Source organism: Cryptomeria japonica, chromosome 2 (genome assembly GCF_030272615.1).
Source record: "Cryptomeria japonica chromosome 2, Sugi_1.0, whole genome shotgun sequence".
NCBI classification, from domain to species: Eukaryota; Viridiplantae; Streptophyta; class Pinopsida; order Cupressales; family Cupressaceae; genus Cryptomeria; species Cryptomeria japonica.
This window is the reverse complement of record NC_081406.1, coordinates 467,246,325-467,271,258: the sequence shown is the minus strand read 5'-3', so window position 1 is coordinate 467,271,258 and position 24,934 is coordinate 467,246,325. Positions and strand designations below refer to the sequence as shown.

General features: G+C 35.2%; 1 pseudogene; it reads right to left on the bottom strand.

Annotated features, from left to right (window-relative positions):
* The window catches only part of LOC131056641 (ATPase family AAA domain-containing protein At1g05910-like), a 68,685-nt pseudogene extending 44,241 nt beyond the window's left edge, over window positions 1–24,444 (bottom strand).
* Between the last annotated feature and the right edge of the window lie 490 nt (window positions 24,445–24,934).

Below are 24,934 nucleotides of genomic sequence, written 5' to 3'. Positions count from 1 at the left end.
AAAGGAACACTAGATAGGTGTATTGGAAGAACAAATAGCAGAAGAAGGAAATTATTGTAGGAACACCCAAGAGAATTTCATGATTAGGAGAATCTACTTTCCTAATTGGTAGCACTCATAGTACAATCACATTTGACTCTTATGAACAATTGATGTCAGTTGGTGTCTCTATCGTCCATCTTATATGTTGTTGGTTGAGCGGATAGAAATCAAACGGGGAGAATACACTGTATAGCCGGTGGAGAATGAATTAGATGGAAGGATGCCCCAACCCTTTATCATTATTGTCAAAGGTGGAGAATGGTCCAATGGGTAGGGTGAAGGAATAGAGTGTGTTGACATCAATGCCAAACAAGGAGATTGTTGGTATTGTGTTGTCATTGATGTCAACCGGTATGGGATTATAATTGACAAGTAAGTATTGGATGTTTGAAAACAATGAATCCAAGAACACTGAGAGGGGGTGGTGAATCAATGTTCAGCTGGTAATATAAGATTTTACCTTATTACAACATACACATATAAACTGATAAATGAAGAAACATATAACATGAAGTAAATAAACAAGCAACATGAATGAAAATCATAACACATAGAATTTATACATGGAAAACTTCAAAGAGGAAAAACCATGGTGGGATTTATGACCCACAATATCAATTCACTGGCCATGTGAAAGATATTGCATAGTATGGGGGCCTGTACATGCAGGAAGGCACACTGCCTAGAGCACACTGCTCAACACAAAAAAAGTCTCACTAACTACAATCTTCTGCTGAGATAAAACAAGAATGGTGAGCTCACAAAATGCATCTGCTATGCCAAAAAGAGTTTCGGTTATAGCTCTTTTCTGTACCAATTCTTAAACCCTTTTACCGATATCTCATTTTCTCCAAGAATGCTTTACAAACCATCTACTGATCATTGCATGATATTACTTTCGCATACAAATAATCTATATACATGTCCTTAGCATCACACTATTTTGTTTCCTTGTCCTACACACTCTTCTATATCACAATGACCAAATAAACTGACTTATATACCCTTTCAAAACAATATGCCTTATGTCAGATTACAATACATTACAAAAGATATTCAATGTCAACCCTATACAATAATTATAAAATGATTAAATAAATTTTTTCAAATCCCAGACTGATGTCGGCTTCACATAAGTTTTGGATGTCGGTGTCGGTACTGGTTATGACCTTGATTACCTTAATGCCTGTATCTGCCGATGTATGCCTCCAATGCTAGTGTATGCCTTCTACAGAATCTTGCTGCCTTCAATGACCGCATATGAATCCAATGAGTGTCAATTGACAACATTGGAAACCGGTATGAAATGACAATTGGTAGGTATGTTACCAGTATGAAGATGCAATAAGGAGATCCACCGGTGAGCATGTATGGACATGAAGAAGAAAAACCAAGATAGTGAATGATTGCTGGATCATATGAAGTATGGACACAAAATGAGAAGAATTCCAAGTCAATATGATCTATCAGTAGGGTATATGAGCCGGTAAAACACTAGTCATGTGTCTTGGTCAATGAATGAACTGAAGTCAACATAGAAGACTAGGTTGAGTTGGATGGTGTTTGAGGATGACACGTAGGTTCCATGTGCTAGGCACGCAGTGGTAAGAAAACCGTCCATTGATGTGATAGGTGATGAGCAGGTCAACTTTAAATAAAGAACCCGTGAATCACAGGTCAATGATAGAAGAAGTGTGGCTTGAGGCGGATCAAGATGTAGAAGGTTTTTGGTGAGATAAATCAAGTAGGACAATTCGATATTTGTGCTCAATGATCGAAGGAAATACCTAAGGCATTAATGGTGAATGATAGAGAAAGGCTGGAAAAACAAGTTGCAAGTTGCTAAAGATAGAAAGCGTGTATAGATGTCATCAGAAATGGTGGTGGGTTTGATCTAATGAAAATCATCAATCAAGGAGAGGAGATCTGATTAGATTTAATACAGACATACTCGATGGAGAAAAAACCCTAACATGCATAGTTTGAATCTAGGTGTTGATGGGAATAATCAAGTATAAATATGTAGACTAAAGACTTAAGATGATGATGCTTGATGTCGACAAAAATAGAGTAACTGAGAGAGCAGAGAGTGGTCAAAGAGAAGATCAAAATCATCTGAGTCTTGGATTTTTTGACAGAGAGGTAGAAGTGGTAGAAGGTTTATCAGAGGTTTTATCGACAAGGTTAGAGCAATCGGCAAGCTACCAAATAGAACTACAATTGTTTAAACTAACAAGGGGGATTCGGGAAGAAATTTGCAAAAGGTGAAGGAGATACGAGAGTGTACCAGTGAAGGCTATGCAAGATAAAATATGGGCAGAAAAAGGTATAAACAAAGAACAGAGAATCGACAAAGAATTGAGAAAGGGAGAACCGATTGAGAAGAGTTAAACTGGTGAAGTTTTTCATTGTAAGAGTTACAAAACTCATTTGTAACAAGATTAAAACTATTGTATTAATCTGATCTTTAGTACATCACTAATTTGGAGCTTGATGCAAGGGTTGGTTCTCCTTGGGTTGGTGCCCTAAACTTTGTAATCAGTGCTTATTGTGAGGTTGTATTGGAGCAGTAGTCTCCAACAACATTTCTCACCGAGGGTTTTCCCACATTGGGTTTTCCTCATATATCTAGTGTTATGTGTTGAGTATCTTTGTGTGTTTTCATTTGATCTCTTTCCTTAGCTCACCGGTATATCCTCCTTGTGCCTAATTTTCTAACTGGTAGCAAGGGTTTGGTTTAAAAGGTTTAGAATATTGGGAACCACTGATTCACCCCCCTCCCAATGGTACATTGTGTTCAACAAATTTTTCTTCATTGCTAGTAAACTTTCTTCTCTTTGTATTTAATGAAAGTTATTCTAGAGCTCCTTTTCTTATCTCCATTGATTTCACTATAGTGACATTTTGTAGCAAAGTGTCATATTTTACCATAGTTGAAGCATTTGAGTGGCAACTTTCCTTTATACTTACCAGATCCTCTCTTGAGATTTCTAACAAAGTTTGCTACCTCTACATCCAAGTCTTCATTGGATTCTTTATGAGAAACCTCTTCCTTTCCCTTTTTGATGGATTTAAAAGCAAATTCTTTCATTGAAGATCCTTCTCCAGTTGTCCTCATCTCATAAGCGGTTAAGGAGCCAAATAACTCATCCATTGTGAATGTTTTTAAGATTCTTGGCTTCATATATAGCAGAAACCTTAGTATCATACTTAGATGTGAGTGATCTAAGTACCTTTTTGACAGTAACTTCATCAACAACCTATTCTCCAAGTTCCCTAATGGCGCTCATAGTTTCATCTACCATATAAAGATAATCTACAATCTTTTCTTCATCTTTCATCTTCAAGCCTTCAAGATGACCTCTTAGTGATTGCATCTTGGCCTCCTTGACTTTGGCATCTCCTTCAAATAATCTTTGTAATTTATCCCAAGTCTCCTTGGCAGATGAGTAGCGCATAACCATAACAAACTCATTATCTGATAGTCTACTGAGAATAACATGTTTAGCCTTTGCATTGTTCTCATACTCCTTCTTATAATCCAAGTTAGTGGGAGGAACACTAGGGACAATATACCCATTCTTTATAGACATCCAAACATCAAATCCTAGAGAGGACAGATATGTTTCCATTATTCTGTACCAAAAAGCATAGTTGGTTCCATTAAACATGGAAGCTTTAGAAGAGGAGGAGAACTCATTTCTTGCCATTGTGTTCTAAGACCAGAATTTACCCAAGATAGAGAAAGATTATCTACTCGGGAACCTAGGCTCTGATACTAGTTTTTGAACGCAATGTACCACTGAGAGGGGGTTCAATCAGTGGTTCGCAATATTATAAACCTTTTAAATCTAAATCTTGGTACCGGTTAGCAAATCAAACACAAGGAGGATATAATGGTGAGATAAGGAAAGTGATCAAATGCAAACACACAAGGACACACAACACATAACATCGGATATACGAGAAAAACCCAATGTGGGAAAAACCTCAATGACAAATTCTATTGGATTCTACTGCTCCAATCTAGCCTCACAATAAACATGGTTACAATATTTAGGGAACCAACCCAAGGAGCACCAACCCCTACACCGAGCTCCAACTTAGTGATCACAATGATTATAAACAATACAATAGTTATAGTCTTGTTACAAATAAGTTTTGTAACACTTGCAATCTAAATATGTCACCAATTTAACTCTTCTCTACTAATTCTCCTCTACTTACTTCTCTACTAGTTCGTTGTCCTCTATTTATATCCTTTTCACCCTCTTTCTGTCTTGCATGACCTCCACCGGTACACTCTCTTTTCTACTTCACCTTCAACAACTTTCTTCCTGAATATCCCTTCCCGATTCACACAAATTTTATCCTTTTTGGTATCTTGTCAGTTGCTCTAATCTTACTGGTAAAACCTCTGATAAACCCTCTTACCAGTTCTACTTTTCTTTCAGTCAACTCCAACACTTATATTCTTTTGATCTTCTCTTTAATCACTCTTTTCTCTCTCAGTTACTTTGTCTTTTCCGACATCTAGCATCATCTTCTTTCAGTTTTGGTCTGCATATTTGTACTTGGCTTTCCCGCCAAGACTAGAGTTCAAACGGTGGCACGCTAGGGATTTTCTCCAACAACTCAATCCGTATCAAATCTGATCAGATCTCATCTCTTTGATTGATGATCTGTAGTAGATCAAACATCACTACCATTTTTCTTATGACATCTATACACACTTTCTATATTTAGCAACCTGCAACTTATTTTTTGACTTTGATATGTCAATCACCATTAATGCCTAAGTTGCTTCCTTCAACCTATGAGAATGAAAATTGGATTGTCTTGCTTGGTTTACATAAAAAATATTCTACATCTTGATCTTCCTTGAGCCACACATCTTTTGTCATTAACCCTTGATTTACAAGTTCCTTATTTAAAGATGACCTGCTCATCACCTACCACGTTGATGGACACTTCACCGACCTCTGGATGCTTGCCACTTGGTATCCACCTATCATCCTTGTTGGCATCCACCTCTATTCAGTCCACTGAGTTGGTTTAGATTCATTCACCAACCAAGAAATATTATCAGTGCTTGCTCACCGATTCACTAACCATGTCGGTACATGTCACCTTATCGGTTATCCTTCATGCCTTCTTTCCTCTATTATGTCAGTGGTTCAACTTGACTTGTCATCAGACACACCAATTCTTCCACTAAGTCTATTTATTGGTGATATTACACTTGCCTTCATACCGGTATTATCTTGGAGTAAAATATGTCATTAATGCACATCCTTATAATCATGCCTATGGTGGATTACACTCTTCTCTATTGTATTATGCTTTCTTACCAGTGGTCATGTTGAGTTACCGGTGAACATCCATGATGGTAACATCTCCTTCTTGCATCCTACATTCACCTTGCATACCGGTAACTAGCCATACTGGTGACATGTTATACATACCGGTTGACATCAATGAAAATACAATGCCAACAATGAGCTCTAGGCTCTTGGCCTGATTGCAAGTGTAATCCCCATTGTAATTATTTCACATACTACTGCAGAAGTATTATCTAGTTGTGGGTAGGGTTTACCACCATGTTTTTTCCCTTTACCGGGTTTTCCATGTCAAAATATTGGTGTCATTTGTACTATTCTTTCATGCTTTATCTTTCATTGTGTTGTTCTTCAGTATAAATCTTATAATTTGCATTAACTGCCATACTTGTGAGAAAATTGATTCACCCCCCTTTGAATTTTCTACCAATATAATTTCATTCCAACAATTGGTATCAGAGCAAGGTCATCTCTACAAAATCTTTACTGGTTGAGGAGATTTGATGGCATTAGCATCAAGTTCTACATTCAACCCCTATCAAAAGGAGAGTCCTAGATTTGATGGTACAACTTATAAAATATGGAAGGAGTGAATGAAGATTCATTTGAGATGTATTGGAAATGGACTTTGGGAGACAATGGAAAAATGGTATATACCTCATGATCCTGATTCTAGAACACCAACATCTGTTGATGAACAAAAGAGATGGAAATGATGTTAGAGAAAAATAAGCATTGTTGAGTGCCCTATCTGATGAAAAGCTATTGAATGTCATAGAGTTGGAGAATGCAAAGTAGATTTGGTTTAAGCTTGAAAATATTTATGAAGGTGACCAAGCAGTAAAGATTGCAAAACTTGAAGGTTTCTAGGTGAGATATGAAACTTTGAAGATGAAGGAAGATGAGAAGATTAGTACTTTCATGGATAGAATAAATGAAATTGTCATGGGAATCAAATGTTGTGGTGGATCAGTTAGTAAGGATGAGGTTGTGTCAAAGATTTTGAGAGTTCTACCTTCAGCTTACAAGATGAAGGTTGTCATAATTAATGAACTCCAAACAATGTCAAGTTCCCTTTTTACTAGAGATACATTACTTGGGAAATTGACTGCTTTTGAGCTTGAGGAACTTGGAGTTTGAAGTGCTACTAAAACTGAAACTGCACTTAAAGCATTTGCCTCTAGTAAGTAGAAGATAGATTGGAAGGAGTTGTATGTTAAATATTTGGAGGACATTGAAAGAGAAGAGAAAGAACTTGAAGAGTTGGAAGCCCTGATTGACTGGATGGAAGTAAGTATGAAGGAAAAGTCCCTTTTAAATGTTTTTCATGCAATAATATTGTTCATTTTTCTTCTAGATGTCCTGAAAGAGCTGTTAGGAATCATGAAAGTTTTGTGAGGAGTTATAAGCCTAATCCAGAATATCATAGTAGACCTAGACTTAGAAGGAATAAGGATAAATCATGTTATTATGTTGGTTATGATGATTTTGGCATTACTGATGATGGCAATGATGAACCTATAAGTGAAACCAATAATGGAAGCTCCAGTAAAGATTGAGTCTTTATTGTTATCAAGGATGATTCTCCTGAACTTGTCATTGAACCAACTCATATTGATGAGAAGGCTTTAGCCGCTAAAATTAAAGAAAATGATGAATGGGTTATAGACAGTGGCTGCTCAGGTCACATGACCGATGACAAGAGAAATTTTTGAACACTGCAAGAATTTGATGGACAACTATTCAGATTTGGAGACAACAAGGCATGTAGGATGAAAGGCAAAGGAACAATATCATTGGATGGTAAGACTAACACTAATAATGTTTACTATGTTGAAGCCTTAAAGAAAAGCCTTTTAAGTGTAGGTCAAAAGGTGGATAGAGGATTTTATTTGCAATTCAAGGATGGAAAATGCAAAATCATCAATAGATCTGGATTGGAAATTGCTTCTAGAACCTAGACCAAAGGAAAAATCCTTCATTTAAACTCCGGTGAGAAGGCTTGTTTGATTTCTTAGATTGATGAAAGCTGGTTTGGCATAAGAGGACGTGTCATGTAAATTTTGATTGCATTGTGAAGATCAGTTCAACATAGGATGTCATAGATTCGCCCAAGATTGTTAAACCTCTTAATCCTGTATGTAGAGAATGTCAAATGGGTAAGCAAGTTAGAACTTCTTTTAGAAGAATACATGATAAATCAAATCAAATTCTTGATCTTAGTCATACTGATCTGTGTGGACCAACAAGGACTAAATTTTTTCAAGGTGATAGATATTTATGTTACTTAATGATGACTATTCTAGAATGTCGTGAGTTGCATTTTTAAAAGAAAAATCAGAAGCGCTTGAGAAATTTAAAGTCTTCAAAGCTATTATTGAGACTGAGATAGGACTGAAGATAAAGTGTTTAAGATCAGATCAAGGCGGTGAGTTTACATCTAGTGAGTTTAACAACTTTTTTGGAAAGAACGGAATCAAAAGACAACTTTCTGCACCTAGAACTCCTCAACAGAATGGATTAGTGGAAAGAAAGAATATAACCATATTGGATACTGCAAGGACAATGATGATTGAAGCTAAATTGCCCGATATCTATTGGATGGAAGCTATCAATACTAAGGTATACACTTTCAATAGAGTACACATAAAAGGTGATACCGATAAGACTCCTTATGAATTATGGTTTGGTCATACTCCTACTATTAGATATTTCAGAATTTTTGGAAGTAAATGCTACATTAGAAGAGATGACGCATTAGGAAAATTTGATCCTAGAAGTGATGAAGAAATATTTTTTGGTTATTCTACTAAGAGTAAAACATATAGATATAACAAAATATTGAATAGGAGAATGGAGAGCATAATTGTTAAGGTGTATGAGGAAGACAGTAATCAGATCAAATCATATGACTATGGACCAGAAGATGAATTTATCAGACCATAACTGATAAAGAAAGCATCTATCCAGAGCATTGAACCAGTGACTCAGACAACATCAGAAAATTCAACAATGACTATTGAACAACAGAAAGAGTCAGTAATTCAAGAAAATTCAAAGACTCCCAAGTATGTGAAACTAAATCATTATGAAGATCAGATCATTGGAGATTAAAGGAAAGGTGTGATGACTAGAAGGTTAGCTGCTGAAGAGGTATGTTTAATTTATCAAATTAAACTAGAATTATTTATTGAAGCAAGTTGTCATGCCCAAAATTTAGGGCAAGAACGGGATAAAAAAAAAATTTAAATAAGAACTATATCACAAAAAGTTCACTAACACGACATGCACTAATATGTTTTGTCAAAACTATATTCGAGCTAACTTTGATATTAAAACAAGTAACGAAATTAATTTAAAATTTATTTGCGGAATACTAAACGATTTAATTTATTTTCTCAAGAAACCTAGTCAATAGATTAATTAAATCAAACTCATTAAATTAGTAGATGAAGATAAAATTAATCTCCAATAACCATTACTTGCATTTTTCCCTAGGAAATTAATTAATTTAGTCATAACTCTTAGATCATAAAAGTCTATAATTTATTCAACATTAATTAAAATAAGATTGAACTAAATCAACTAAGGTTCAATTAAATTGGTAATAATTATTTTCCTATAAAGCGTAAATATTTCCCAATAGCCAAGTTAACCTTTCCCAACTTAATTTAAAGTTCTATTGAATTTCAAACAAAACAATTTCATAACTTAAACGTAACCCCATATATTTATAAAAAAACAAATATAATTTATTACCGCATATTTAAATATTTAATCCTAAATTGTCTTATTCTCTTATACTTTCAACTCATTAAGTATTGGAAAATATATATAAGTATATATATACATATATATAAATATATATATTTATATATATATATATATATATATATATATATATATATATATATATATATATATATATGTATATAATTAAATATTATATTATTTTCCACTTCTAAAACAAAAAACCCCATGCAAACCCTAAATTGAAATTACATTATAAAATAACCCCTCTATACCTTTTTTTCTCTTTATTTATTATTCTTTTTACCCTAGCTCTAACTGAGCTAGGGTTTTATATTTTTTTTATGCTCATTGTCTTTTGTTGCAGGTCCGCACAAAGGGTTTAAGCGGCAGCCATGGCGGATGAGTGAAGGGGGCGCCACCAGTGGGATGACCCACTGTGGGGGTCACAACCCACACAATGGCCTTGGCCGCTGTGTGAGTCGTGGCCCGCACAATGGTTGTGGCCACTGGTGGAAGCGCGGCCCACACAGGGAGCCGCAGGGCTCTATGAGGGACGCAACCCGCACAGAGGTTGCAACCTTTGTGAGGGTCATGGCCCACACAGGGACTGCATGCCCTATGCGGCCGCGACCCCGCCCATTCCCTTTGCTTCTTTTTTTTCATTTTTTTTTCATTTATAATTTTTTTTTTTTAAAATTTTAATATATATATATTTATATATAACTAAATATATATATATATATATATATATATATATTTATATATATGTATATATATATATTTACATATCTATATATATATATTTACATATCTATATATATATATACGTTTTTATGTGCAAATAGGTATAAATAAATTTATATAAATGTTTACACATATATATACATATTTATATGTATATATTCATATATATATATATATATATATTTGTATATATATTTATATTTATATATACATTTATTTCGTAGGTAATCTTATGATATATTTTATATGTATGTATATATAAGTATATACATGTAATCTGCATGTATATGATTATATATATTTATATATAACTATAATATTTTTTTTTTCTTATAAAATAGAATTTATGAAAGATCCTGATTTCGATTATAGCAAAAGTAAAGTAATAAATATGTTTACTGTAAATATTATTTTCTGTAAATGAATAATGCCAATGTTTAACCAAAAATACCTAACTTCAACTTTATCAAGGATTAAGTTTAACAAATTTTCCAGTAACCTAATAATTACAGATTTTATTTAAATGAAACTATAATAGGTTAAGATCTTTAATTCCTGCATTTATTAAATTGACAGACTTGCAAAAATCTACAGCAACTACTTAAATGATAGTGATGTATTTTCTATAATGAAATAAATAACAGAAGTAGCTAATCCTAAAATAGCATCTATATTAAATAAAGAACTCCTTAACTTAAAACTAAAGAAATGATTATGATAATTTTAGATTTTATTTTCTGCATTTAAAATGAAATCACAGATAGAGAAAGATCACAGATTTAATTAAAATAACTTTTTTTTACATTTCCATTTATGATCCTAAATGCTTTTATATTTCAACCCTTGCATGCATGCAAAATCAATTCTATTTCTTTTCGAGTAAATAAGAGAATAAATTTAACTCATTTCCTTTCAAGAAATATTAAATACTCTACAAGATTTAACCTTAATTCCAGAACAAGAACTTAAAATAAACCATTTAGCTTTCTAAAAAATAACATGATATTTTCTACATAATAATTAACATATCCTCAAGTCTTTATTTCTATTTTTACAAATAGCCTCTCATTTCAAACAAGAGAGGACTTTTTTTAAAAAACAAGTAATAAATACATTTGTAACTCCTTTTTTTTTTCTTTAAAATCAACATCTTCCGCCATAACTGCATGCATCTGATATTTCTCCTAATTTCCTGCAAATGAATCAAATCTATGACCATGGAGTACTCACCTCCCAGCCTAGGCTAACTGGTAGCCACCCCCGAGCTCAGAGAACCAAGCCCTAGACGAGAAACAAACATGCAAGCATAAAGACAGAATACACAAATTTTCAAACACTCCCAGCCTAACTACACTACACCACACCTTGGTGATGACCTTTTTAAGGGTGGTAGTGGACCAAATACCTTGAGGAGAACTGCAAGTATGGAAAAACATGTAGCCACCTCATGGAAAACCAAATACATCAAGAATAGCAACCCCTTATTCCTTATTCCCCCTAAGGCATTCATGCCTTATTTCCCTCCTTATGACCCCCATTGCACAAACAAGTCATGCATCAAGGGTCACACAAAATCCCTTGTGATCGCTCTCATAACGAGAGTCTCTCACTCGAGGGTTGTCACTTCTACCACCCACAAGATCCTCCTCTCTCCCAAGAGTAAGAGGTCTTGATGACTCCCAAAAAACACATACAATATATAACACAAAATACCAAATGAAATTTCCAAAAGAACATGCAAGGAAGCAAATCTTTTACACCAACATTACTTTCAAACACATGCAATAAGAAGGCCATTTTAAGAAGAATGCAACCAACCTTAATCTGCCCAAAGGTAGGTTAGTTTTGTTGAGGATGAGCAGCCCAATTCCATGGTTCTTCTCCTTCTACCCTTAGCCAAAATTCTCTATTCAAAATCTAGTCTATTCTTTTCAAAAATTCTCTTGTCTCCAAAAATAGAGAGTGGGTGATTACCCACAAATTTTCTAATTCTTGCTTAAGAAGCCCATTGTGAGAGTTCTCACAAGTTTCTAAAAAACTAAAGAGGAAGGTAAGATAGAATGGGAAAGGGAACTCTCATTTGAAAAGGAAGGTTTACAACTAGGTTCAAATCTTCTAATTTCAATTTTCGTACAACTTAGAAAAGTCAATTTTTAGGGTGTCTAAAAGGTCACATGGGAGTAGAAACTTGCCTTAAATTATCCCTAACCCTTAGGTATACCTTATGGGCTTTAGGAAACCCTATTAAACTACCCCTAGGTGTCCATTTAACCCTTTTTAAACACCTCTGAAGTTTATTTTCGGGTCAAACCTATGTTGACCATCCCAAAGATTCTTTACCCAAGGCATTTATGACATCACATTACATTAATTGAAAATGCTATAGTTAAACACTTTCCCACCAAGAGACAAAAATAAAAATTCAAACTTAAATCCACACATGTGTCAAGTGACACAAGAAAATACTTTTACAAATTAATACATGAAATCGTCTCTTGTGGATTTTACATAAATCAATTAAATAACACTTAACACACATGCATCATTTACTGTTACGAATAAAATACAACACAAACGGGGTGTTGTCTCTCCAAATAGACAAACCTTGGCTTACGAACATACATAGGTCTAGGTTTGGTTCTCCGTAATATTTCCATGGTCACATGGATAACTTCCTACGCATCTCAATTTACACATTAGTAACTTTCAAATATCCACATATAATATAAATCACAGGAATAATAATACACATCATCACTTGCATACAATTTACATCTAAACAATTTAATACATCTTTTATCCAAGCAATTCCACATAAGCAATTCATCCTAATTCTCATAATGTTGATCCACACTTAAACATACATCTTAATTCTATTATCATAGTAAGTCCTACAAATTCCATAATGACATTTATCACTACAAATTCATCTTATTCAAAAATCATGTAGTGTTCTATATCATAAAGCATATAAATAAATCATCAATATATAGCAATGTTATCCAAATCATGAAATCATATAAGTTCTAAATCCAAAATGCATTAAAATAAAGTATCTATAATAGTCTCAATATAAAAACCACTAAAATGTCAGACTGAGTCGAGGTGGGGCCTCACACAAGTAAAGATGAAAATTGGATGAAAGAAATGGAAAAATAATTAGATAAGATAGAAAAGAATAAGACATGGGAATTAGTTCCCAGACCTAAAGATAAGAATATTATTGAAACTAAATGGGTTTTCAGGAACCAATTAAATGAGGAAGGTCAGATTGTAATAAACAAGGCTATATTGGTTTGAAAAGGTTATTTACAGGAAGAAGGAGTTGATTACTTATATTCTGGTTGCAATAATTGAAGCGGTAAGACTATTTCTTGCCTATGTTGCACACAAGAACTACAAAGTATATCAGATGGATGTCAAATGTGCATTTATAAATGAAGATCTTGAGGAGGAAGTCTAAATTGAGAAACCTGATGGATTTTCTTTATCAGAAGATAAGGACATGGTTTGCAGGTTGAAGAAAGCTTTATATGGATTAAAATAAGCCCCTAGAGCATGGCATACTAGATTGGATAGATATCTTTTAAAGCTTAGTTTTAGAAAAGGTAATGCTGATGGTAACCTATGTTATAAAATTGATCATCATAACATATTAATTATTCAAGTCTTTGTTGATGATATCTTTTTTGGAGGTGAACAAAGTCTATGTATGAAATTTGTTGATGATATAAAGAATGAATTTGAAATGTCTATGATTGGTGAGATGAATTTTTTCTTAGGTTTGTAGATTACTCAGACTGATAAAGGTATTTTCATTTGTCAAACTAAGTATGTGAAGGAAATTCTTAAGAAATTTGGACTTGAGAATTCTAAACCTGACAGTACTCCTACGATAACCGGTTGCAAATTGTCAAAGGATGATGAAACTCCTAAATTGAATCCAAGTAGATACAAATCAATGATTGGTGGATTATTGTACTGTGAGGCCCTGCCCCGACTCAGCTTGACATTTTCAGTTATTTTCATATTGAGACTATTATGGATGCTTTATTTTATGCATTATGGATTTAGAACCTATATGATTCCATGATTTGGATCACATTGACGTATATTGATGCTTCATTTTATGCATTTTGATTATGAAACTTTATATGTTGCTAGAATATAATTACTTTGAAATGGTGAATGTCCTTATTGGAATCGCAGGACTTCATTTTGATGATAGAAAAATGATGCTTATTTTATGAATGGTTCAATTTTGAGAATTATGATAATTGCTTATGTGGAATCGAATTTGAATGAATGAGATATTGAATTATTATTGTCAAATGTATGAGTGTTTGATGTGCAATGAAATCTATGTATTTAATTATGTATAATTGTGATTATTTGGAATTACTAATGTATTAATTGAGATGTGCAGGAAAATTATCCATGTGACCATGGAATAAATATGGAGAACCAAACCTAGACCAATGTACGTTTGTTAAGCCAGGGGTTGTCTATTTGGAGAGACAACACCCCATTTGTAATGTATTTTATTTGTGAAAGTAAATTATGCATGTGTGTTAATTTGATTTTATTTAATTGTGTAAACCTACAAGAGACAAATTCCATGTGTGATTTTTATATGGTATTTTATTGTGTCACTTGACACATGTGCTGATTAGTGTCATTGATCTTGACTTGTCTCTTGGAGGGAGTTTTGTTTCTACCAAAGCCATTCAAACAAAAGAGTGTGGTCCCAAATTTGCCTTGGGTAGGGAGTCTTGGGAGTGGTCAACTCAGGTTTGACCCGTAGGTTAACTTCAGTTGGGTTTCTAAGGAGTCAAATGGACTCCTAGGGTTAGTTTTAGGGCTTTTCCAAAGGTCTAAAGGGTATACCTATGGGTTAGGGGTATTTTGAAACATGTGACTACTCCCATGTGACTGTTTAGTCACCTCAAAAAGTGGTTTTCCCAAGGTGAGCGAAAATTCAACTTAGAAGGTTCCTCCTAGGATAGACAACCTTCCCTTTTGATGTCAAACTCTCTTCCCCATCTTCTCTCACCTTTTCCCTTTCTAGTTTTAGTAATATGTAAGAGGTTGGGAAGAGCAACCAATGGGAACTCTCACCTCACCCAAGGGGCTGGGAAGTGTGTGAGAGGCCTTCTTAGGCAAAGATTAGGGACTTAGTGAGTAATCACCCACTCTCCATTGTTGGATATTATGCAATTTTTGAAATTTAGTTGTAGGATAGAATTTTGGTGAAGGGTTGGTGGAAAGTTTGTGTGGATTTGGGCAGCTCATCCCCAACTAAGTCTAACATACCTATTGGTAGATTAAGGTTGGTTTTACTTCTTTTTGTTTATGTTGTTTTTGAAAGAAAGAAATGCTTGTATGAAGAGATGTGTATATGTAATTTGTCTTGTAGGAGAAAAATGTAAATTTTCATTTCCATGTTCTTTGTTTATGTGTTCTTGTTTTGGGAGTGTCCAAGGCCTCCTACTCTTGGGAGGGTAGGATGGTCTTGGGGTGGAAGAAGTATGACAGCCTTGGGTGAGAGGCTCTCTGTATGGAGAGTGATCTCAAGGGTGTCCTTTGTGACCCTTGCTGCATAGCCTTGTGTATGCAATTGTGGGTCATAAGGGGAGAAAATATGGCTTTTATGCCTTTGGGGGGCATAAGGTGTGGAGATGAATTTTTGTTGTATTTTGTATTGCCATGAGGTGGCTTGAGTTGTATTAAGCTTGCAATCTCCCCAATGGTACTTGGTCCACTTCCACCCATGGAAAGATCATCACAAGTTGTGGTGAGAGTGTAGCTTGGGATGGGAAAATGCATGTTGAGTGTTTGCTTTTGTTGTTGTGTTGTTTGTTTGTTTGTGACCCGTCTAGTACTTGGTTCTCCAAGCTCAGGGATGGCTTCTAGTAAGTCTAGGCTAGGAGGTGAGCTCTCCATGGTCAAGTCATGTTTTATTGCAGGTTGCTTGGGATGAAAAAGAAAGGATAAGGGGACTAGTTGCTATTCTAAGTTGCAGAAATAGTTGAAAAAGAATGTATTTATTTGTAGCAAGAAAAAAAAAAAAAAAGAGCTATTGTTGTATTTAATTTCCAAAAGAAAAGAGGTGTATTTATTTTATCCATATTCCTATGGAAAGGAAATATTAGTTGGGTTTTCAAACCCATTTTTATTCTTATTTACTTTGTATTTAAATCTGCTAAAGAAATGTATTTCTCCTATTTGGTTAGTTTTGCAAAAAAAAAGGGAAGATGAAATGTAATAGCATGTATTTAAATCTTCATTTAAACAAAAAAAATGAAGTAGATGCATTTTTGTGTATTCTGCAAATAAATTTAGTTTGTTACTACATGTTCATTTATGTTTATTTATGCTGCTGCAATAAAAATAAATCTATCTTTTATTTTTTCATTTAATGTAGAAAATAAATCTTAATGTAGTAGCCTATTTTATCAAAAAAAAGATTAGCATTTAGTTTTAGTTTTATTTTGTTTACCAAAAAGATTATATTTTAAGTTTGCTGTTAGAATGCATTGTAGATATTAGTTACAGAATGTTAGTTTTTAAACAAAAAAAAAAAAAAATAGAATATTAAGCATATATTTCTTCAGCGTTTTAAGAAAAGGATATTTTTCCCATTATACAAACTACAAATAATACTAGGAAATTCTCTGCATGCATTTTAAAGAATACAAAAATAACAAACTCATAAGTTGCCCAAATGAGTTATAATTAAAAAACAGCAATATATACTTATATATATATAGATATATATATATATATATATAGATATATATATATATATAGATATATATATATATATATATATAGATATATAGATATATATATAGATATATATATATATATATAATGAATATATACCTTCTATTTATTTAAATGCTTCATTTTGAAAATCTATTTATTTAAAAAAAAAAAAAAGTAATGTATTTACAAATTTAATAATGCAAAAGAAAAAAAAAAGGAAAGGAGGAAACTAATAAACTTGTTTAAATAAGTCATTTAAAATATATATGTAGCGTCCTAAAATTGTGACACTTGCAATTTTGACTGCATTTGGGTCTTCACGATGGTGATGCAACACGGAACCTGAATGGAGACCCCAAAACTTGTTCATTACACCAAAAACTGCATTTTTCCAGCACCCTGCTTGATCCCTCCTTGCACCCTGCTGTCCTGGGAGGTGGGACCAGAGCGCCCAGTGCCCTGGTCCTTCAGGACTAGGGCGCCCAGCGCCCTGGTCCCCTAGGACCGTGGCGCCCAGCGCCCTAGTCCCTGGCCCTATTTTGGGCCCGGTCTCCTATGGGACTTCGGGCCTTTTTGTTTGCAATTTGGAAAATAACATTTCTTGGTCGGCCTAAGGTCGGGAAAATCGGTCTTTTAACCCTAATTGACAAGTATATAAACTACATTTCCTCTCCCATTTTGAGGAGGAAGGACATATGTGTACAAGACGTGGAAACTCTATTCAAGCATTCAAGCATTCAAGCATTCAAGCATTCAAGCATTCCTTCAAGCAATTGAGCATTCTAAGTCTCCATTCAAGGCTAGGTGTTGCATTGAAGACAAGGATTCAACCATTGAAGAGGAGATCACATACTACAACATACAACATACAACATACAACAACATCTATACCTTCGCATATAAGGATACAAACATCCTTACAACAAGGTACTAGTACTTGTTTTACATTACAATCATTTACATTTACAATAATTTCTCATTTCTTGGTTAATTCCAAAACCGGGGTTTGACCTAAAGGCAAACCCCTCATCCCTAACCCCCCAATCATTCTCTCTTTTCTGTGTGTAGGTTGCAGGTACGCGGCTATAATTGAAGATCTGGAATCCTTGTGCAGAGACGAACAGATCCCCCTTCATTTCGCGGATTTTTCGGAGGACCGTGTGCACGTCGGGCGCTATCATCCCGTCAACTTTCGCTCAAATTTGCAGGACAGTGCCGTCCTGACATTTTACTGCTAATTCGAGGTCCGCAGCTTCATATCATATTCCTATCTCTGTTTATAAGCGAATATTTCCCACTTTACATGTATTCCTAGTTCAATCTTTCTATCTACATTCTTTACAAAAGAGGGTATCCTTGCTATCACGACCCTTGAAACTCATATAGAATCCAATCTTGTATTGTGTGGGATTGGATCTTGTGGGTTTCAACCCCTCTTTCGAATGTAAAGTCCTTCCTAAGTGAAAACCATCAACCCTAGTGACTCTCCCTTCTCTTGGGGATGGGAGAACGACAAGGGTTCGATTTTTCTGCTTTAGAATTTTGGCTGATTTTATCAATTTTAACACTTTCAAAATTAAAGTCAAAGTTGGTCTAGTGATTGCTTGGATTAACGCTTCTAATCATTCAAAAATTGTTGAAATTGAAATTCATATCAAAATTGTGTTTCTTACAGTCCTAAATCTGAAAAGTGTGTTGGCATTCATTCAAAATTTCAGTGCTTTATTCAAATTTTTGCAGTTTGTGACTTTTGAAATTAAGTGTTTAATTGCAACAACCTTGATTTCCACTTTCAAATTCAAATTTTGCATGAAATCGAGTCAACTTTTAAATTTCAAAACTTGCTTTGCTTTCAGCATTCCCTCTAAATTCATAAAATTCAAAATTTTAGTTTCCCTCTCTTTTTCAAAATTCAAATTTTACATTTTTCAACAATCTTGGTAGGGTTCAATTTTGAGATTGCAACTTTAATTTGGCCTATCTACAAATCGTAAAATCACTCGATTTTTTTCAGATTAGCTTTAAAATCATCATAACTTTCATCCCTGAAAATTTCGAAAAAAGTTGCGAGGACCGTGTGCACTCCGTTCGCCACGGTCCCGGACATTTTTTCTGAAATTTTGGGAGATTGTCCTGATTGCATTTAACAGCTTAAATCTAGGAGATTGGCTGATTTTATTGAAATTTTCTACCTCTAAAATTCAAAATCTTCTCTCTCTCTTTAGTGCATGAGTTTTACAACAATAAGCCCTACTTACACTATTCCTGTTAGACAAAGCCTTAGAATTAAGTCTTTCCAAGGTGTAATTACCGAGGAGATGGAACCTAATTTGAATGGCTTTTTTAACGAGGACATGGGTAATGCCTCTAATCCTCTTAATGATGAAGAAGCTCTCCATGAGGTTTCTGTAGAACAACTTTCAAAATTGGATAACCAATTTGATGATTTTCGACAATGGATGTCTCAAGAATACCCTGATAGTGAAGCTCTTTCATTAATTGAGGGTCTAAAATGTATGGTTCAAAGTGATAAGAATGGAATTGATATTTTGCGTGGTATTGCACACATTGTGGATTCGAATGTGATGCCTATGAAGAGTTGTGCCAAAACCTTAGGTTATACACAACCTCCTACTCAAGTCAATCATTCTATTCCTTTGACAACTCCTATTGCTAGTATACCTACTTTTACATCAAACATAATGACTACTTCAACACAAGACATTCCTCCTATGATCACGAGTCATGGGGGAAATCCCTCTTCTTCAATCAATCCTCTTCCTTCATTCAATCCAACCTCTTCATTCATTCCTTCAATAAATGTTCCTATTATATCACCACAAATGAACATGATGCAAGGGGGCAATTCATTTAATCATTCCATTCCTCCTTGTAGTGTTCCTCCCTTCCAGTCATCTCCTATGACTAACTATCATAGTGTCCCACCACCTTACTCTCTACCTTCTTTCAATAACATAACACCTCCATCACAATCTAACACGTCTAATATGAACTCTTCGACTGAAGCGACCATTAACAATCTTGCACAAACTGTCTCTTCTTTACAGCAACAAATTGCCTCTATGAATCAATCTAAGTTTAGTGTGCCCACATTTGATGTTGCGAGCCCACTTTCTCTTGACATTGTTCGAGCTATTCCCCCTAAACATGTTGAAATTCCGCATTTGGAGCTTTATAATGGTAAGGGTGATCCTCTAACACATGTTAAGACCTTTCAAACAATATGTACTGATTTTGCTTATGACCAAAGGTTGCTTGCAAAATTGTTTACTAGAACATTAAGAGATAAAGCCCTACAATGGTATTGCTCATTGCCTTCCTATTCTATTACTTCTTTTGAACAACTTGCAAATGCTTTCATTCAACAATTTCAAAACAATATAAGTCCTAAAGTTACTTTGATTGATTTAATGCATTGTAAACAAGGTGTTAAAGAAAAAGTGACTGATTTCATTGGTAGATATAAGCATTTGTATGCTCAAATTTCTTTTCCAGTGCCTGACAATGATATTCAAAGAATTTTTATTTCTAATTTACAAAAAGACATGATACTGAAAAATGTTTTTCTTTAAAGGGTAAAATTCAAGATTTGATTGATAATAATACTATCTCTGTTTCTAGAGTGAATGATAAAGGCAATACATCTGTAGCTCCTCCTAACCAAAATCTTAAGATTTTCACTGATCCATTTCCTTCTCATACCTCTAATGCGATTGATACTACTGATTCCTCTGTCTCACTTGATGATCTTGTGTCTATGACTCCGAATGTGATTAACTTTGTGGAGCAGCAGAAAATCCCTAAAGAACTTTCCATCACCTTTGATTCCAGTGAAACTATCAGGGCACCTGACGGTCCTTTATATATAGTTGCAAAAGTCAAGAATACACCTTGCCGTCGAGTGCTTATTGATCTTTCTTGTATGGTTAATATAATTACTGAAGAATTTCTTTTTACTTTACAATTGAATCAAGTGATCTATGACAAAACAAATGTGGTTGTGAAACTATTTGATGCATTTTCTTCTCCTGCAATTGGTTCTATTACATTACCTATTGAGGTCCATAACAAATCCCTTGATGTAGACTTTGCTATTATTCCATCATCCAAACAATTTCGTGTGAAGCTAGGCTATCCTTGGCTATCTTCCATGAAAGCTATTGCTTCTCCTATTCACAAGTGTTTGAAATTTCCCCATAATGGTGAAGTTGTTACTGTCAATCATAGTCTCTTTAAACCTGCTGAAAGAATTCCTAGTGTTCCTATTGATTATTTTTGGCCTAAACAATTCCAATCTCTTCCTCCGCAAAGTGATCATCTTTTCAAATCTTATCAAAAGTGGAAAATAGATATGATCATATCTCTAAGTGAACCTAGAACACCCAAACTTGACATTCCTATCATTCTTGAGAAGGAAGTTCTTCCTTTGAAAGATAAAACCAATGTCTTTCCTCAAGAAGATTCCCAACCCATTCCTATGGATGTGACTATGCCTATATCTAATAAACCTCCTAAGAGTAGACCTATACCTCCTCGTCATGATGGACTTGGTCTCCTTCCTAAACCGAATATTCCTCCCTTATATGGAGCAGTTCCTCCTCCTTCCTTTTATAGAGAGAAGAGACCTTCCTCTTCTCCTATTAGTCAACCTAAGAGACCACAACCTAAACACCCAAGTGGTAAGGACGAGAATATTCCTCCTCCTCAATCTTTGCAACTTCCTACTAAGACTAGACGAAATCATTCTGCACGTGAACGCCGACGAAAGCATCATCTTAGAGCTCAGGCAGCTGCCTTTCAAACTTTTCAATCCCCAAAAACACCTTTAGCCAGTATTATTCCATTTTCTCCTCAGCCGACGATTGAGCTGAAATCTCCTAAACATAAGATGCATGATGGTCTTGATCTTGTGTGAGTTAAAGATCCTATTTTTATAAATCTTGATGATGATATAGATGAAAATGTTATTCATGATGAAAATGCTACTTCTCCTATTCATTCTGATAGTGAATATGAACTTGTTGATATTGATAACCATTTATCTAATGAATTTTCTAAAGCACTTATCCTAGCTCCTAGACAAGAACACCGTGGCTTGGGATATGAACATAGCCCTTGTTTGGATCTTGTGATAGCTCCATCTACTGTGTTGGATGTTCCTCCTCTAGCGTGTTCCCTACCTTCCCGAAACATTGATCAGCAAGATCAAGGGGTAGATGATGTGCTAGACTAGTTTCATTAGCATAGCAGATTGTCTCCTCCTCTATTTCTTTTGTTACTTCTTCTATATGTTATTCTCATTCTTCTATTTGTTGTCCTTAGTGTTGTCTACTTGAGGACGATGCAAAACATTGAGATCTCTTTTGGTCTCTCTCATGTTGACTCAAAAGACACATGTGTTCCCTTCTTCTAGGTGACCTTCCTTGATTGGGGAATGAAGAACAATTATGCATACATACATATGATATACATGAATTATCATACAGCATACTGACCCCAAGGAAAGCAAAGTCACCTTGTGCTTTGTGTTTTGTGTCTATTATCCTTGGGCTTATCTCACACTTGGGGGCTAAATCCTTGTGATAACGTGCTCCTTTCTCATTTCTTATATGTATCACTACCTTAAAGAAATCACCCCCAGTGAGGCGTGTGCGATCGCTTTAACGTAGGGGGGCATACATCCCGTCCATATCTTTTCAAGATACTTGAAAATTTCTTGACAAATTTAGCTTTGCCTTGAAATTTTTTGATATCTTTCTTGCATGACTCATAGTGAGGGAACCTTACTACTGACAGTCATGGTTCTCCCTCGTGATCTTCCCTTTTACTTTGTCAATCGAAGTCGTAAGATCCTTAGTCCACTAGGGGCTTGGTGTATCTTGCCTCCTTGACGTGGTGAAAGTTTTTTTCAATGTTGTTTCCTTGTACTTTACCGGAAGTATGAGCGTACGCTTATACTCCTGCTAAAGTGGGGACTAAATGTAGCGTCCTAAAATTGTGACACTTGCAATTTTGACTACATTTGGGTCTTCACGATGGTGATACAACACGGAACCTGAATGGAGACCCCAAAACTTGTTCATTACACCAAAAACTGCATTTTTCCAGCACCCTGCTTGATCCCTCCTTGCACCCTGCTGTCCCGGGAGGTGGGACCAAAGCGCCCAGTGCCCTGGTCCTTCAGGACTAGGGCAACTAGTGCCCTAGTCCCCTAGGAGCATGGCGCCCAGCACCCTAGTCCCTGGCCCTATTTTGGGCCCGGTCTCCTATGGGACTTCAGGCCTTTTTGTTTGCAATTTGGAAAATAACATTTCCTGGTCAGCCTAAGGTCAGGAAAATAGGTCTTTTAACCCTAATTGACAAGTATATAAACTACATTTCCTCTCCCATTTTGAGGAGGAAGGACATATGTGTACAAGACATGGAAACTCTATTCAAACATTCAAGCATTCAAGCATTCAAGCATTCCTTCAAGCAATTGAGCATTCTAAGTCTCCATTCAAGGCTAGGTGTTGCATTCAAGACAAGGATTCAACCATTGAAGAGGAGATCACATACTACAACATACAACATACAACATACAACAACATCTATACCTTCGCATATAAGGATACAAACATCCTTACAACAAGGTACTAGTACTTGTTTTACATTACAATCATTTACATTTACAACAATTTCTCATTTCTTGGTTAATTCCAAAACCAGGGTTTGACCTAAAGGCAAACCCCTCATCCCTAACCCCCCAACCATTCTCTCTTTTCTGTGTGTAGGTTGCAGGTACGCGGCTATAATTGAAAATCTGGAATCCTTGTGCAGAGATGAATAGATCCCCCTTCGTTTCGCGGATTTTTCGGAGGACCGTGTGCACACCGGGCGCCATCATCCCGTCAACTTTCGCTCAAATTTGCAGGACAGTGCCGTCCTGACATTTTACTGCTAATTCTAGGTCCGTAGCTTCATATCATATTCCTATCTCTGTTTATAAGCGAATATTTCCCACTTTACATGCATTCCTAGTTCAATCTTTCTATCTACATTCTTTACAAAAGAGGGTATCCTTGCTATCACGACCCTTGAAACTCATATAGAATCCAATCTTGCATTGTGTGGGATTGGATCTTGTGGGTTTCAACCCCTCTTTCGAATGTAAAGTCCTTCCTAAGTGAAAACCATCAACCCTAGTGACTCTCCCTTCTCTTGGGGAGGGGAGAACGACTAGGGTTCAATTTTTCCGCTTTACAATATATATATATATATATATATATATATATATATATATATAATTCATTTATATGTGAAGACTGCATATTTCAAAAAAAAACTATATATTTACCTACCTTTATAGTTTTTTTTTGAAATATGCAGTCTTCACACACACACACACATATATATATATAAGTGTTGAGCATTTTTTTTTTTAAAAAAGAGGAATTTAAAAAATAAAAAAACCTTAAAAAAAAATTGCAAGAAGGGAAGAGACGGCCGCAGCCGTGGGTGGCGACGTCCACAGTCTGCGGGAGCCCACAGCTGTGGGCGGCGATGTCCATAGGGCTGCGGGAGCCGCAGCTATGGGCGGCGACGTCCATAGACTGCTGGAGCCTGCAACTATGGGCGGCGACGTCCAGAGACTGCAGGAGCCCACAGCCGTCGGTGGTGCTGTCCACAGCCCACGGTTCACCGTAGCTGTGGGTGGCACTATCCGCAGCCCGCGGCACACTTCCGCACCGCCTCCTCCCACTTCCGCGGAAACCCCCGGCTCGGATCCCTCCGCCATTTCTCTCTTTGGCTCTGCCAAGGGTTAGAGCTCGGGCCGCCGCTCCCACACCTGCACACACACACACACAAAAAAAGAAGTAAAGATTTACACACACATAGCACACACATAAAAAAAAAAAAAATTATATCACACACATGCCCTAACCCTAATTTCGGGTTAGGGCAAATACACTTGGGTATTTTTTAAAGAAATATGTGTGGGATGGGTGGTTTAAAAAGTAGGGTTATCATGGGGACTTTTATAATGTCTTTTTAATAAGGTAAAATAATAAAAAAAAAAAAAAAAAAGGGAAAGAGGGTCATCACTTCAACCCTTGAATCATACTTTTAAATACATATATATATATATATATATATATATATATATATATATGTTTTAGATATATAGTATCTACATATATATATATGTATATATATATATATATATATATATATATATTTGAAACCAAATGTTCAATTGCAAATCATTTATAACCACCTTCTAATGT